We start from the raw sequence: 14899 nt of genomic DNA, 5'->3' as shown, positions 1-14899 counted from the left end.
CTTTTTTATGGCATCAGTGATTAAGGACAGGACATGTAGGTATGACCCCTTATGCTCAGGGTGTACTCAGAAATCATTAGTCTTTTTGCTGAATTGCAGAAATGGAATTTGATTTTAAAATCCCAAAGATAACTGATGCTTGGGTAGAAAAAGGTGTCAATGATTCTCTTTTGTGGCGTGAAGAACTCTTTTGCAAAATGAATAATTACCCTTGGCTTAATTTATTTTGTATATTTCACTTCACTGTTTCAGGTTTTGTTCAGGCTAGGGACAGCTGCATTATTAATCATCATCTAGTCTGACTGGTTTAAGTATATATTTTATCCTCCCAACCTCCTCGTGAATAGAAGAGGACAGAGCTTATGTTCCCCATCTTTTAGGTTAAAGTGATGAAGCTCAGAGAGACAGACTAGCTTGAGTAAGGCCATCTAGCACCGTGTGGGAAAACAGCTCCAGGTCCCTTGGTTGTTGTCAGCCACATAGCCTCACCTCATCTGCATCCCTTTAGGCTCCATTAGAAATATGGCAGAAGTCAAATGGGGTCACCAAGTGGGTCATGTTGATCACGAGGAGATGCTGAGCCCTTTCATCTTGCACATAGATTATTGGGGAGCTCCAACTCCAGAATCGTGCAGACCGGGGTTTGAATCCTGACCCTCTGATTTCTTGTTCTGTGAATTGAATTCAAGTCATTTAGCCTTGGTGGCTTTTCCCCTTTGTAAAATCAGGACAACAAAGCCTCTGATTTGCAGGGTGTTTCAGTAGATCAAAGGCGTCAAAAGAGAACCAACATATCCTGCTTAACAAGCTCCATAGGCATCCCAGCCTTTCCCCTTTTCCAAGTTATAGCCAAGGTGTCCAGAATGAGTCATGGTCAGGAAAGACATTAAGGCAATCAATTTTGTAATAACTATAGCAATAGCAGGTAGCGTTTATGGAGCCCATACTGAGAATCAAGCATTTTTCATGTTGTTCAATGAGAAAGGGTGGGCGTGATTAACTTGGGAATGAAGAAGCTGGATCTTGGTGGAAATTTTACAGTCATGGCACCATTAGTCCATAAAGGCAGAGTTCAGATCTTATTTAAACTCCAGTGCCTGTCTTCTCTGCTTTTAACTACCTCTCTCACCACATCGCTCAGATTCAGCATGTGGTAATGCCTGTTTTTGTAGGAGAGATGCAGGGTTTTCGGGGGCTGCTTTCTCACACCTGCAGAACCAAGGCAGGATTTCCCAGTGCCCATTGAGTCTGACGGTTCTCAGTCCAGTGTATATTGCGGATCCAGGGAAACTCAGAGGCCCACCGTTTCCCATTCTTGTTGTGACCAGGCTTTGCACCGGCTGGGCTTTCTATTTGGAAAGCTCTATTTCTCATGGAGAAGGAGGCAGTACAGCCTGCAGGCAGCAGCACAATCTCAGGAGCAGTCCTGGCTTTGACATTCTAAGCTTGAATGACCTTAGACAAACAAAGCACTTCACACCTCTGGACCTCATCTGCAAGAGAAAGTCAGCCAGAGACCCTTGCTCAGAGTTGTTGAGATCACCTGTGTTAATAGAAAGCCTCTCCAGCACCTCCTGGTACTTAGCTAAACCTACGTCCTTCCTTCCTGTCCTCTGCTGGTGTGTGCCATGACCCTACGGCACAGCTGGGTGCTCTTTCCTCTGTTTTTGTGCCTCTGCACACACACCCCTTCCAGGTGGAACTGTATCATGTGGTCGTGATGTATTTTCCTCTCACTACTCCTACTTGAGTACTGGTTGCTTGAAGGAAAAAAAATGGGATGGATTTATGTTTGTGCTCGTATCTCAGCAGTGCTAGGCACTGAGTGGTCATGGGTCTGAAAAAGGAAAGTCTGGACCAGAGATGTGCCATGTGGGGAGGAGAATGGGAACAAGTAAGGTGGAAGGAAGCATGAGCTGGGGATGCTGCAGCCAGGAGGGACGAAGGCACTGAGGCAGGTCTGACGGAGATGAGAGTCCGCCATCAGGCTACACTGGGACTAATTGGTGTCAGCTCAGCTCATGTAGGCAGCTCATGCAAGGTGACCCAGGTTGCAGAAAGGCTGCCAGGCAGACCCCAGGAGGGTCTCTGCTCCAGGATCTCAGCCCAGACGACCTTCCCATCGCTCCATTCCCTTTCTTTATAGCATCCTCCACCTCTGAGTGCAGGCCCCCACACTCTTACCTATGCATTAGTGTCTGGCATGGCCTGAGGGCCAGGGTCAGCCTAGACCACAGCCTTGGAGATCATAGCAGTACGGGCAGCGTAACAGTAGTAACCTCACCACCTACCCACTGCTACCCACACATCTGGCAACGTGGTAACTGTTTTTTAATGTATTTCCTGCAATCTCTGTGACAAATTTGTAAGTGAAATTTAAGATTAGTTTCCTGATGAGGAACCTGAGGTCCAAAGATGTAGTGATTGATCCAGGACATATAATCAGTAAGTAATATATGGACTCAGCCTTAGATGACCTGGGCGGCCAGATCGATGCCCTCCCTCTCCCGAGGCTCCCCACCCCTCTCAGGTCCGTCTGAGAAGTCCAGAGGATGGGAGGCGTTGGGATGAAGGGTGGGGTGTTGGGGAGAGGGCAACCTCTCACTGAGTGGACCCAGCTTTGTGCGTCTGTGTTAAGCATCCCTAATTCCTTAACTGGGAAAGATCCTTCCTGGTTGTTGGAGATGTCGGCTGTATATCCATTTCAAGCCATTAGTGATATTTCTTCGCCTCCCTCCATCCTCAACCAGCTCTGTTTTTTAGGGAAGCTTTTCTCCTCTAGCTTTCCTGCCAGACACTAATGCATTGATAAGTGTGTGGGGGCATGCATTCAGAGGTGGAAGAGGCTGGAAAGGAAGGAAATGGAGCCACGGAGAGGGGTGCCTTGGCTGAGACCCTGGAGTGAGGACCCTCCTGGGGCCTGCCTAGCAGCCTTTCTGCAGCCTGGGCCACCTTGCATGAGCTGCCTACATGAGCTGAGCCAACACCAATTAGTCCCAGTGTAACCTGATTAAGGACTCTAATCTCCATCAGACCTGATCACTAGCCTGTGCCACTGGAACCTTTCGGCCTCTGATTATTTTTTTCTTCATGCTCTCAGAGGCATGCTGATGAATGGCAATGAGAAGAAAGCAACTAAAATGCAGGCATCCAAGCTTGTCTTGAGTGCTTTAGGAAGAACAAAGCAGAAACTATCTCAGGCCAATAGCACAAGGAGGGAGAGAACATCAAAGATGTCCATGAGAAGGTCAAGACCAACTTCTCTGCACAGATAAACTGAGTCTCATGGAGGGAGGGAACCTGTCCCAGGTCACATAGCACATTTGACTGAGTAGACTTCTAAGGAATTTTCCACCCTTCGTAGAGCTCCAAATCATTACCCATGCTCTTGTTATTTCACTCTAATCATGTTTCTTTGCCTTGTAAGCGTGTATTCCCCAAACTCCCACATCTACTATCACCAGAGGAATGATGACGTCAGGAGATAAGACCATAGCATGTTAGAGGAATAACGAAGAGCTGGACTTTTCGCAAGGTTTGGACGTATATTTGGATATCTCTGAATAGTAGCGACTCGTTTTACAGATGGGAAGGCTGAGCCTGGAAAGGGAGAGTGATTTCCTAAAGGTTGCAGAGGAGACAGTGTTATCAAATGTATCCTTTATAGTACTTCTTATATCTAAAACTGCCCAAACTATCTTTTTTTCCTTTTTTTACTAAACAATCATTTTGCCATTTAATTTTCCTGTGCTTTCTGCCACTTCTCAATCTATGGTCTCTCTTCTATTGACCTCATTGCTCTTCAGTTAACAGGCTCTGCTTTTGCCATGGAGTGGGATCAGAGAAGATCTGATACAAGAAGATTTATAGGGCCTGCAGGTGTTTCAAGTGACCTCATTCTTTTTCTTTCTCTCTCTCTCTCTCTCTTTTTTTTTTGGAGGGGCTTTTTCCATAGGGTGCATGTGCTTGCTGGAGAGACAAAGAGAGATCGAGAGATAGAAAGTGAGAAATCACCCTTCAGGGAGGACAGCTAAACCACAATCCCTTCTCCATTATTTTTTGGGGATTTTGGGCATGCACACACATGTGCCTAGCATGAGTTTCAATCCATGGGTCCAGGACTCGAACCATGGTCGACCATGTGAAAGTTCACAGACATAACCATTATGCCATCTGCTGGTCCTGGTGACTTTGTTCTTATTAATAGAATCATGAGAAGTTAGAGCCGAAAAAGTACAATGAGGGAGAGGAATCAAGGAGATTGGAAAGACTGGTTGGGATCAGTCATGAAGGGCTTTGAATGCTTGATCAGAATATAGGAACTCTAATATTGAAAGTCACTGGAAGCCACTGCAAGTTTTGGAGGTATGTCAGGGATGCAGCAGTCCTTTGGAAAGACAACTTGTCAGCAAGTGGATGAGACTAGAGGGAGGGTTAAAGTAGGGCCGTTAGTGACAAGACTTTTGCAGAGGTGCCCATTAGTGGCAATGCTAAGGGCTAGAACCAGAGCAGGGGTGTTGAAGAGTGATGGGAAGGTATAGATTTTAATTACTGAAGAGAGAGCATCAGTGGGATGCAGGTATCATTTGGATACTGAGAGTGAAAAAAAAAAATTAGAGATTTTTCTGAAGTTTCCATGTTGGAAAGAAAGTGGAACCATTATTCATAAAGATGTGGATATATAAGTTTAATGAACATTAGAAGTTCCTGCCACAGTAATAGCCCGTAACAACTATGATATTTTATTGTTAAGAACTATGAGCATTTTCCCCTTCTTTGTCACATATGTGGGTAGACTGATCTAGCCAGGACTCAGTTGCACTTGTCTCTAGGGTAGGCTGGGTCCAGATCTCTTCTACGTCTCTCATCTGCCTTCAACCAGCCACTGTCTGGAGATATTTTTCTCATGGTGGGAGGCAGGAGTACAAGAGAGAAAACTCAAACACACAAGCATATTTCAAACCAAGGGTAATCAGAAAGTCACTTGGTAACTGTGAAATTAGGGCTGGGGCATGGAGCAGAATGTTTTCACGGTGACTGAACTACAGCTGGTAGCCTCCAGAGAGGGCCTTGCAGCACATTTCAAACATTCCAAGCACATCTCACATCATGTCTGCCATCATTTTGCAGCAGGTCATAAGCCAAGTCTGAAGGCAAAGGATAGAGAAGAAAGGTCACTGTCTTCACAATCAGTTTTGCCTATTACCATGACAGGGAAATGAGGACTAGAGACCATAATTCAGTCAACCATGGAGTATTAAGTTTTCCTTCAGCATCCCTTGATCACCCATTCCTGTGAAAGTGTTTTCCACACTTTCTTAAAACATGGCCTTGGGACCAGCAGTTGGCGTAATAGCTATGTCACTGGACTCCCATGTAGTCTACAGTGGTTCGAGTCCTGGAGCCAGTGGCTTAAATTCATGCTGGACATGTATGTGTGTGTGCCCAAGATCCCGAGAGGAGAATGGAGGAGAGGGGATTGCAGTGTAGCCATCCTCCCGTGGGATAATTTCACACTTGCTGTCTCTCTATCTCTCTCTGTCTTTCTGGCAAGCACACGTGCCCTGTAGCAAAAACCTCTCTAAACAAAAAAAAGAGATTTTTTTTTTTAAAATGGCCTCTTAGAGAGTCATCACAGAGTTTAGAAAGGAATAGTCAAGTTCGAGCTTAGATGTTCACAAGCTTGGGCAACTTACTCACACTTTCCAATAATTGGTTTTATAATATTTAAAGGGAAGCCAATAACATCTTCCTTTTGCACTGTTGTCATGGAAATGAGAAATTATGTGGGTAATGTCAACACATAGTAGATGCTCAGTTACAGTAGTTATGAAGTTACCCTTTGGTCTTCTGCTGGTAGGAATCAATCCAACAACCCTTCATGATGTAGGTATGATGAATTCAATATAGTCCTCACATAAATTACCTATATTAAAACAGAAGAAACTGGGATGAAAAATGCCTAAATTTGGGACCAACAGATGGCGTAATAGTTACATCTCTGGACTCCCATGCAGTCAATGGTGGTTCGATTCCCAGATGTGGCAACTTGAAACTCATGCCAGACATATGGGCATGCATGCCCATGATCCTGAGAGGAAAATGGAGGAGGAATTGAAGCATGGCCATCTTCCCTGGGGGGTAATTTCTCACTTCTGTCTCTCTGTCTCTCCAGCAAGTGTAAAGCCCTCTCTCTCTCTCAAAAAAAAAAAAAAAAAAAAAGCCTTAACTTTATTTACAGTGGAATCCTAGAAAACAGCCAAACTATCATTTAAATGTAGCTTTGTGTGAGGTTCCTATGTCTAGCCTAACCTTTAGTGTCTATCACGTGGGAATTGTCAAATTAAAGGCTACTCTCCATGTTACTATCTGTGTGCTTATGTTTACTGTTGTGATGTTTGTGGTGGCAAAAAGAGCTCAAGCTTTGGCGATGTGACTCTTATGACCTTGGAAAAGTGGCTAGTTGAGTCTGAGCTTCCTCTCCTCCTGGCACTAGACATGGGTATGGCAGGATAGGACATCTGTCAAGCGCTTTCCAGTATTTCTAGCACAAAGCAGGCTTCAGCACTATGCCCAGCCTGTGCCTTTTTCGTACATGCCTGATCTTGAGCTGGACTCCACAGCGCAGAGGTGAAAGGGTCCAAGGTGGCTCACTGGGAGTCTGAACAGGGAAGGATGCCACACTTATTGCTCTGAGAGCACAGAGAGATCTTTCCAAGCCATGGTGACATGAAGAGTAAATAGGAAAGTGAACAGCAGGCAGAGTCCCTGAACTGTGATGATAAGTGATGACTGAGCTGGAAGTAAGTGAAAATGGAATCACAAGAGGATGGCAGGTGGGAGGAGGGAGGCCAGACAGCCAGGCAGGCTTGAGAAGAAGGCTTTGCACGTATCTGGCACTCTCCTGGGCAGGCTGTGAACACCTCCGAGCTGTGAGGACAGAGCAGGCAGAAGCCTCTGCTCCGTGCCTTGTCTGTGTTCAGACCTCCATCAGCAGGAGGAGCCATAGACAAAAGCAACAGATGTTAGTGGTTCTGGAAATGGGAGGACTAATTCTGAAGATGGTCTTTATTTAAACTGCCCAAAACAAACACATAAAGAAGCTGTGGTCCCTTTCGTTTTGCAAAGGGCCTATCATGAAATAGAGACCATCCTTCAGCCCCAGCACTTTTTTTTTTTCACAGAAACAAGATGCTGAATTGGCTCCTCCTATCCAGAAACAATAATAATTCAAACAGCTATTACATTTCAGCAAGAGGTATATGCCAAAGACAGTGCTGAGGACTTTCAAGTACAACTCGATCCTACCGATCCTACTGGCAGAACAGGTATCAGCTCTGCTACAGATCAGGAAACAGGTGCAGAGAGAGCAGGGAAGGAATAGATAGCAAACCCAGGATTGGAACCCAGAAGGAGGTGATTCCAAGGTCCACAGACTGCTAGCTTTCCATGTCTAAAACAACCTGCTAGCCTTCCATGTCTATCTACTGTTTCAAAGTAGCTGCAAGAGCGCCACTCGGGATAAACTCAGATTGCTCCTGATCAAGGGGTTTTGCTGATTTTACCCAAGAATTAATGGGGTGAGAATGTGTGTTACAGAAAATGAGAACTCAACCTAGGAGACCCAAAGAGTAACTATGTTTAAATGAATGCAACTCATCTATAGCTGATATTACAACGTTCTAGTAACCAGCATGATAGAAATTCACTTAATTGAATTCCCTTATGAGGATCACTTTAATGAAGAGATTAAACTTACTTTTTCTTTTTTTCCCCTCAGTCTGCATTATTAATCACATATACATTTATGTTTTTTAGTGTGCCTAAGGTTATTTTTAATTTATTTTACTTTTGTATAATACCTGTTTGTAAATGTAATACTCTCATTGGAAGAAATTCAGAAATGTCAGAAAAGTACAAAGAAAAGTGTATTTCCTAGAAGTTTCAGGGTGTGTTGAAGGGCTAATAACAGCAGTGTGGCAGAAAGAACACTGATGTGGTGGCCAACAGCCTTGGGTTCTACTCTGTCTGGCCCAGAGGCAAGTACCAGTTATTTGACCAAATCTCTTCACTCTATGAACTTGAGTTTCCCCTTCTGAAAAATGAAGCTGTAAAGCATTGAACTAGATGATCTTTAAAAGCCTTTTCTGCTCTGATGTGAAATAGATTCCATTTTAGACATTTCATCAGTGCTTGTGTTGATGCTCTTCCTTGGCAAATACCTGTCCCGGAATTTAGGAAAGTTTCCTCCGGTCTCCAGCTGTCATCATTGTCATAAATAAACTCAGTCTGAATTCATGACAGTTACAATGTACTTGTATATTCACTAATTCATCCACCCCTCTAGTCATTCAGTTATTCTTTCAACAAATGAAACTCAACCTTTTTTAGGCACAGTACTAATTATTGGGACACAGGGTGATTACGGAAAAATTTCTTCAATCAAGAAATTCCCAGTTCTGGAAACCAGCAGTTAGCGTAATGGCTATGTTGCTGGACTCCCACGTAGTCGACCGCGGTTTGCATCCCGGACCTGGTGGCTTAAAACTCACGCTGGGCGTGTGTGCGTGTGTGCCCAAGATCCCGAGAGGAGAATGAAGGAGAAGGGATTACGGTGTGACCGTTCCCCCTAGGGGGTGATTTCTCGCTTTCTGTCTCTATGTCTCTCTCTGTCTGTCTGGTGAGTGCATGCGCCCTATAGTGAAAACCTCTCCAAAAAAAAAAGAAAGTCCCAGTTCAGTAGTGGAAACAGACAAATAGGTCATTATGTCCCACTCCATGAACATAGACACGACTACTATAAAGTATATCCCTTTATTGTGGAACACTTATTTACTAAAGGCCTATATGTAATACCAGGCAGTGTGACAGTTGCTGGTCACAGTGGTCACAAGGTAACTGGGCCACCTTCCTTTTAGGAGCTCCTGCTAGAGTGACAAAGGTAGAGCGGCAAAGGCCCTCACTGTCAGCACGTGGAAACAGCGCATCCCTGGAGAGCTGGGTTTGACAGCATAACTGCCCTGTGTACAGAGGCAGCGTTGAAGAAAGGAAGGACTTGCCCAGGGAAGGGGTTAAAACCCTCTGGCTGTCAGAGGCTTAGCATCTTGCAAGAAAGAAATGCTTGGTTGCAAAGAGTGAAGAGTCAGCTGAGCCAGCAAAATAGAAAACAGGAGTCAATAAAGCCAATAGCCTTGGCATTGATGGAGATCTTGTGGAGACGCCCAGCCTCCCTGTGAAGAGTGATCACAGTTGAGATGAAAACAAACAGTGTCTAGAGAGCAGAGGTTTGGGGTTAGGAAGGCAGTGTAGACATCTGCCACCTGGTGCTCAGAATTGATGAATATCCATCTACACTAGTCTTCCATTTTGCAGGTGAGAAAACTAAGCCCAGAAAGGAGGAAATCATTTATGTTCCTAGAGTTAATAGGAGAACATGTGCCAGAACTCAGCAGGCACCTTAGAATTAAAGGGAAAAAAAGAGAAAACTAACTTATTGGCCATCAACTCCTGTCTACCTGAGCCACACACTTTACCCTTCACTATCTCCATCTGTGCTTATGTCAGCTCTGTGAGCTAGACATTACCCTCAATCCTATTGTTTTTAAAAATTATTTTATTTAACTTTATTCATTCATTCATTCAGAGGGACAGAGAGAAAGAGCACTAGGGAAAGTGAGAAAGCAAGCTGCCAGGTTCAGGACTTGAACTGCGGTCGGCCATGTGGGAGTCAGCGCCCTTAGCCATCACATCACCTGCCGACCCCACCCCCAATCCTATTCTATAGATGAGAAAACTAAGACCAAAAAGGTGATGTACAGTAACTTCCCCAAGGCCACATAAACAGGATGAGAGAACAAGGAGCCTGAGCCTGGATCTGTCTGCCTACAGGACTCAGGGACTTTTCCCTCTGCTTATATCATGGTCTCCAGGCAGCCTTATGGGGGCCCCCAGGGAAGGTGCCTCTCATTTGAAAAATATATATTTGTTGTATAATGAGTGTCAGTAATTAATGATCCATTCGGAGCCAGAGAAAACTTGCCTAGTAAGCATGGAAAGAAAGAGAAAAATACAACAGCCCCATGTTTCTAAACAGATTTCTCATTTTCACCAATATTTCCAAAAAGAGGGAAAACGAGAAAAATGAACTGTGCTGTTTCTGTAGAGTCACAGATCAGATAGGATCCTCTGTCTTTGTCCTTTCCATGGAGAGGAAAAGTCCTCTTTATCCACCCCTCCGAGCTCACCCCAGCCTGGCTTCCTGTCCCTTTGCCAGAGGTAACCGTTTTACCTCTCCCATTATGAATCATGAGTCTGTGGTTTGTGGCACCTCATAAATCAGTCCTGGGAGTCTCGAGGACAAATCCCAGGACTTTTCATCTTTAATATTAGATGTGTTTAAAGTGGTGAATATTTCATGAAGGGAGTGTTGCATTTTAACACATCATTAGTGATTCCTACCTCTCTCCGCGTTGGTAAATTATTCCCATCCAAATTCAAGGCTCTTAGCCTTTTCCCTCCATTTTTCTTACCTCTGGCATAATCTGTTCATTAAATTACATATAGAGCACGTCCCCTTTTTGAGAGACCCCCCGGCGTGGTGTTGGAGGGAAGACTTACAAGCTGCCGGTCTGTTTAGGAACAGTCCCCTCCTTTTCTACCAGGTATGCAGAGAAAAAGGAAAAGTAGAACTCTCTTTTCTGTCTTTCCTTCTTCACCTCCTCCTGTCTTTCAACAACCTCGTTCTGAATATGTTGGTTACTCTCTCTGGTCTATTCATTCCATACTCTTGTCTTACTACCATTTCAGTCCAACCAACATTCGTGAAGCTTGGGCTATTTGTTAAATACTTGCTAGGTGCTGGGGATACAAAGATTAAGCAGTGATGCAATACATAAAACAAACTAGAGGTTTTTAAAAAAAAATAAAATTAAAAAATTAAAAAAACACATTCCTTAGACCAGCCATTAGTGTAATGGCTATGTCGCTGAACTCCTATGTGGTCAGCTGTGGTTCGAGTCCCGGATCCGATAGCTTAAACTCACGCCGGGTATGAGTGCATGAGTGCCCAAGATCCCGAGAGAATAGAGGAGAGGGATTGCGGCGTGGCCATCCCCCCTAGGGGGTGACTTCTCGCTTTCTGTCTCTCTGTCTCTCTCTATCTTTCTGGCGAGCGCACACGCCCTATAGCAAAAACCTCTCAAAAACAAAGCAAAACAAAACAAAACAAATACATTCCAAAAGCTTCATCTAAGGTCCAATGTATAATTTACTGTTCACCAGAGAACCCAATAATGTTATTTGATGAATACAAACCTTCTGGAATCAGGATAATGGGTGTCAGTTATAGAACCCACGTTCTGATTACTCTAGTTTCCTATTTCTATGGTATTTTCTTTGAGTTGTACAAGGTTGAGAAAACCCTGATTCACAAGATCTGTAGTGGCAAATAGAGCATAAGCTCATCAGCGCCTTGATTCAGTCTCAGCATTCTTTTCAATGAAACAAAGATGACAGGTCACACCTTTTTTCAGAAGCCTGCATAAAAAATAAGTTTACCTGGCAGCTGGAATTAATATGACGAGGCCCTCAGTGGCCCAAATTCTGATTTCTGACATCTGTGTGTTTATTCTTTTTTTTTATTTTTAAGAAGATTTTTAAAATAAAGCTTATGGAAAATTGAAACGTAAAATTTGCACTGTGCCCAAATCTCCATTGAACAATACATTTCTGTGGACTCTATTTAAAACATCTTGAGTTAGGTCAATCAAAATTACCTAGGATTGGCACCAGCAGGTGGCGTAATGGTTACGTCACTGGACTCCCACGTAGTTGACTGCAATTTGAGTCCTGAACATGGTGTCTTAAAACTCATGCCAGGTGTGTGTGTTTGTGTGTGTGTGTGTGTGTGTGTGTGTGTGTGTGTGTGTGCCCAAAATCCCAAGAGGAGAGTGGAGGAGAAGGGACTGTAGCGTGGCCATCACCCTGGGGGTGATTTCTCACTGCCTGTATCTCTGTCTCTCTGTGTGTCTCCAGCAAGTGCACTCATCCTATAGCACAAAACTCAAAAAAAATAATAAATTACAGTAGGATCAAAGGAATGCAGGTGTGTGTGTGTATGTACGTGTGTGTGTGTGTGTGTGTTTGAGAGAGAGAGATACAGAGAAAGCCAGAGAGGTCCCCAAATGATGAGGAAGAGGGAACCTGACAGCAATGATCTGAAAATTTACTACAGCCATAACAGACAGTTAATTTTTCATTCCACTCACATTGTTGAACACCTACTCTGTTCTAAGCAGTGGGCTAAACCAGGGCAGTTCCTACCGGTGTTTCCATAGATATGTTCCACAGAACACTAATCCTGTTAGTCATTCTACCAGCAAGCTTTAAAATAAGTTTGGGGAAAATTACACATGTATCGCCCTCGTGGGGAATTACTCTGTACTGGCTCTAAGAAATGGTATAGTATTTTTCAAACTTTTTTCCTATGTAGAATCTATTTTTGGCAAAGCATCTGTGACCATTCCACAAATACACCTTAGGAAAAAAATACCAATAATTCACTGAATCAAAAATGATTCCCCTACTCTATGAAACGTGTGGTAGAGCTGAAGGGATCACAGCGGCATGTGTGGGCAGGAGGCGGGGGGATGGAGAGCTTCTAAGAACCTTCTAGGATTCTGAGATCTGGAGATGTACTAGGAAATGGGAAAATGCCCTGGCCAACTAAACTGAATTTGGCCAATAGGAGAAGATGCTTAAGGGAATGTGGAATACTAGTAAACATTTATGCAACCAGGTGTAAGACACAGCCAGGAAAAGGATGATGAATGGGTGCATAGATGCATAGGTAGACGGATGGGGTACAGATCCTTGGGAAGATGGGTGGGTGTGCACGGATGGATGGAGGATAGATTCATGGACTGAGGAATGGATGCATCAGTGGTGGAAGACAGACTCCTGGATGGATGAGTACAGGATAGATGATGGAAGGGAAGAGAAGGAAAGGGGAGCAGAGGGGAGAAGAAGGAGGGTAAGAGAGACAATGGCATGGGAAAGAAGGGGAAGAGGAGAAAAACTACTTAAAAATTTAAAAAAAAAAAAAAGAAAACAACCAGAAAATTATAGACCAAAGCAACTTTTTTTTTCCTTCAAAAGGGAAAAGCAAAGGTTTCTTGAAGGGTGTGGCATTTGATTTGGGGTTTATGGTGGTCAAGCCTTGCTCACTGAGGTGGGGAGAATTTTACTTTCTGATTATACTTTTAGAGTAAAAGCACTTTATCAAAAAATAGGACCTCCATTTGCAGCCACCTGACTACTTCTCATTTTCAACTTTTATTTTATTTTTCTAAGAGATTTTTTTCTGTAGGCCATTTGTGCTTTCTGGAGACACAGAGAGACAAAAAGTGAGAAATCACCCCCCCCCCAAGGGCATGGCCATGCCACAATCCCCTTTTCTCCATTCTCCTCTGGGGATGGAACACACATGGTGGATATGAGTTTCAAGCCATTGGGTCTGGGGCTCAAACTCGGTCGACCTTGTGGGAGTCCAGTGCCTTAATAACCATTACCCACCTGCTGGCATCCCCATCTTGAAATTTTAAGTGTGTACTTCTTCAGCGGCTGAAGCGCATCTCTCTTCTCTGCATCTCCAGTGCTGGGCTGCAAGTCTGGCAGCATGTGGCCATGACCTAGTGAATGAATAAATGAGTGAATGAACAAATAAGTAAACCATTTATTAACCACAATGGTTGGTCAAATAGCCTCGAGCATTCTTTTCCCATGGACCTTTTCTAAAACAAAGAAACTCACTTTGTTTCCCAGGAAAACAAGGATGCCAGGGTAAAGCCTATTTGAGGAGGCCCCATTTCACGAGGTTCTTTTCTCATTTTGCTTACAGGAGAGTGCAGCTGTCATGAAGGCTACGCACCTGACCCCGTCCACAAACACCTGTGTGTGCGCAGTGACTGGGGTCAAAGTGAAGGGTGAGTGGCAAAGGACATCAGGGCTGGGCAGTAAAACACCCATCCCTACCACCTCTACTCTGTCACTGGAGACCTAAAACCTCTCCAAAAAGAGAACTCGGTCTACAATGCCATGTTCCTGCAGAATCTAATGGGAAGTGAATTCTGCTTTCCTGCTAAGTCATGTTAGTATTAAGGGTTTATGACCGAATCTTCTAGAGAACAGAGGGTGATGTCTGGGTCACCTACCAGAAGAATACGTAATCAGTGCACACTTTCTCTTTTAAAATGGCACAGGGGTATGCACATGGCATGAGAGAGAGCTTAAAAAACACTCCTCAACAGGGTCCACCATCCCATCATGATCCTGGGAATGTGCTCACTCATGCCTGGCATGTGGTTACTAGGGACAAGATTTGTACTGTGGGATCCAGTTCCCTCTGTACAGTTTTTAACTGCTGCACTATGGAGCAATAAACACTTTCAATAAACACCTTCTTAAGTAGACTTATAAAGAACAAGAATCAGAATTCTGTGCATAAACTCTTAAACAAGTGAACTTTATAAAAGTGCTGAGTCCTTCTTTAACACATACACATTCATTTATAATGTAAATAGTATGCTCAATAATTACGTCTGTCAAATTTGGTTGTTTGTAAATCATTTCCACATGTGAACCCTATCTGATTCTGACTAATGACATTTCCTCTCCCCTTTCTGTCTCTCCCTCTGTTTTTCTCACAGACCTTGGCCTTACACAACACTTGAAAGGGGCTACGATCTGGTGACTGGGGAGCAAGCCCCTGAAAAGATTCTCAGGTGACTTGACATTCCTGTTGGGGCGTGATTGGGGGGAATGAAGAAAGTTTGATAGGAAAGTGTGGCCATATGACCTCAATCGATTGAGCCTGTGCACCTCTAGGCTGCATTGAGCACAG

The 14899-nt window shown here is 44.0% G+C and overlaps 1 long non-coding RNA gene across 2 annotated transcripts in view; it reads right to left on the bottom strand.

The window, feature by feature from the left end:
• Positions 1 to 214: 214 nt before the first annotated feature.
• The window catches only part of LOC114006759 (uncharacterized), a 28810-nt gene continuing 14125 nt past the window's right edge, over positions 215 to 14899 (bottom strand). Inside the window, exons 2-3 of one of the 2 annotated variants that reach the window (XR_003548440.1) lie at positions 13573 to 13688; positions 215 to 671 (exon numbers count right to left, since the gene is read on the bottom strand). This is a non-coding gene — a long non-coding RNA (uncharacterized LOC114006759). Of the gene's footprint in view, positions 672 to 1104; positions 1494 to 13572; positions 13689 to 14899 lie in introns of those variants that run through there. The other variant, XR_003548441.1, reaches the window with a different exon arrangement.

This window comes from Tupaia chinensis, unplaced genomic scaffold, assembly GCF_000334495.1.
Source record: "Tupaia chinensis unplaced genomic scaffold, TupChi_1.0 Scaffold000081_1, whole genome shotgun sequence".
Classification (NCBI taxonomy): Eukaryota; Metazoa; Chordata; class Mammalia; order Scandentia; family Tupaiidae; genus Tupaia; species Tupaia belangeri.
The sequence above is the reverse complement of the archived record's forward strand: the minus strand, read 5'-3'. Positions and strand labels throughout refer to the sequence as shown.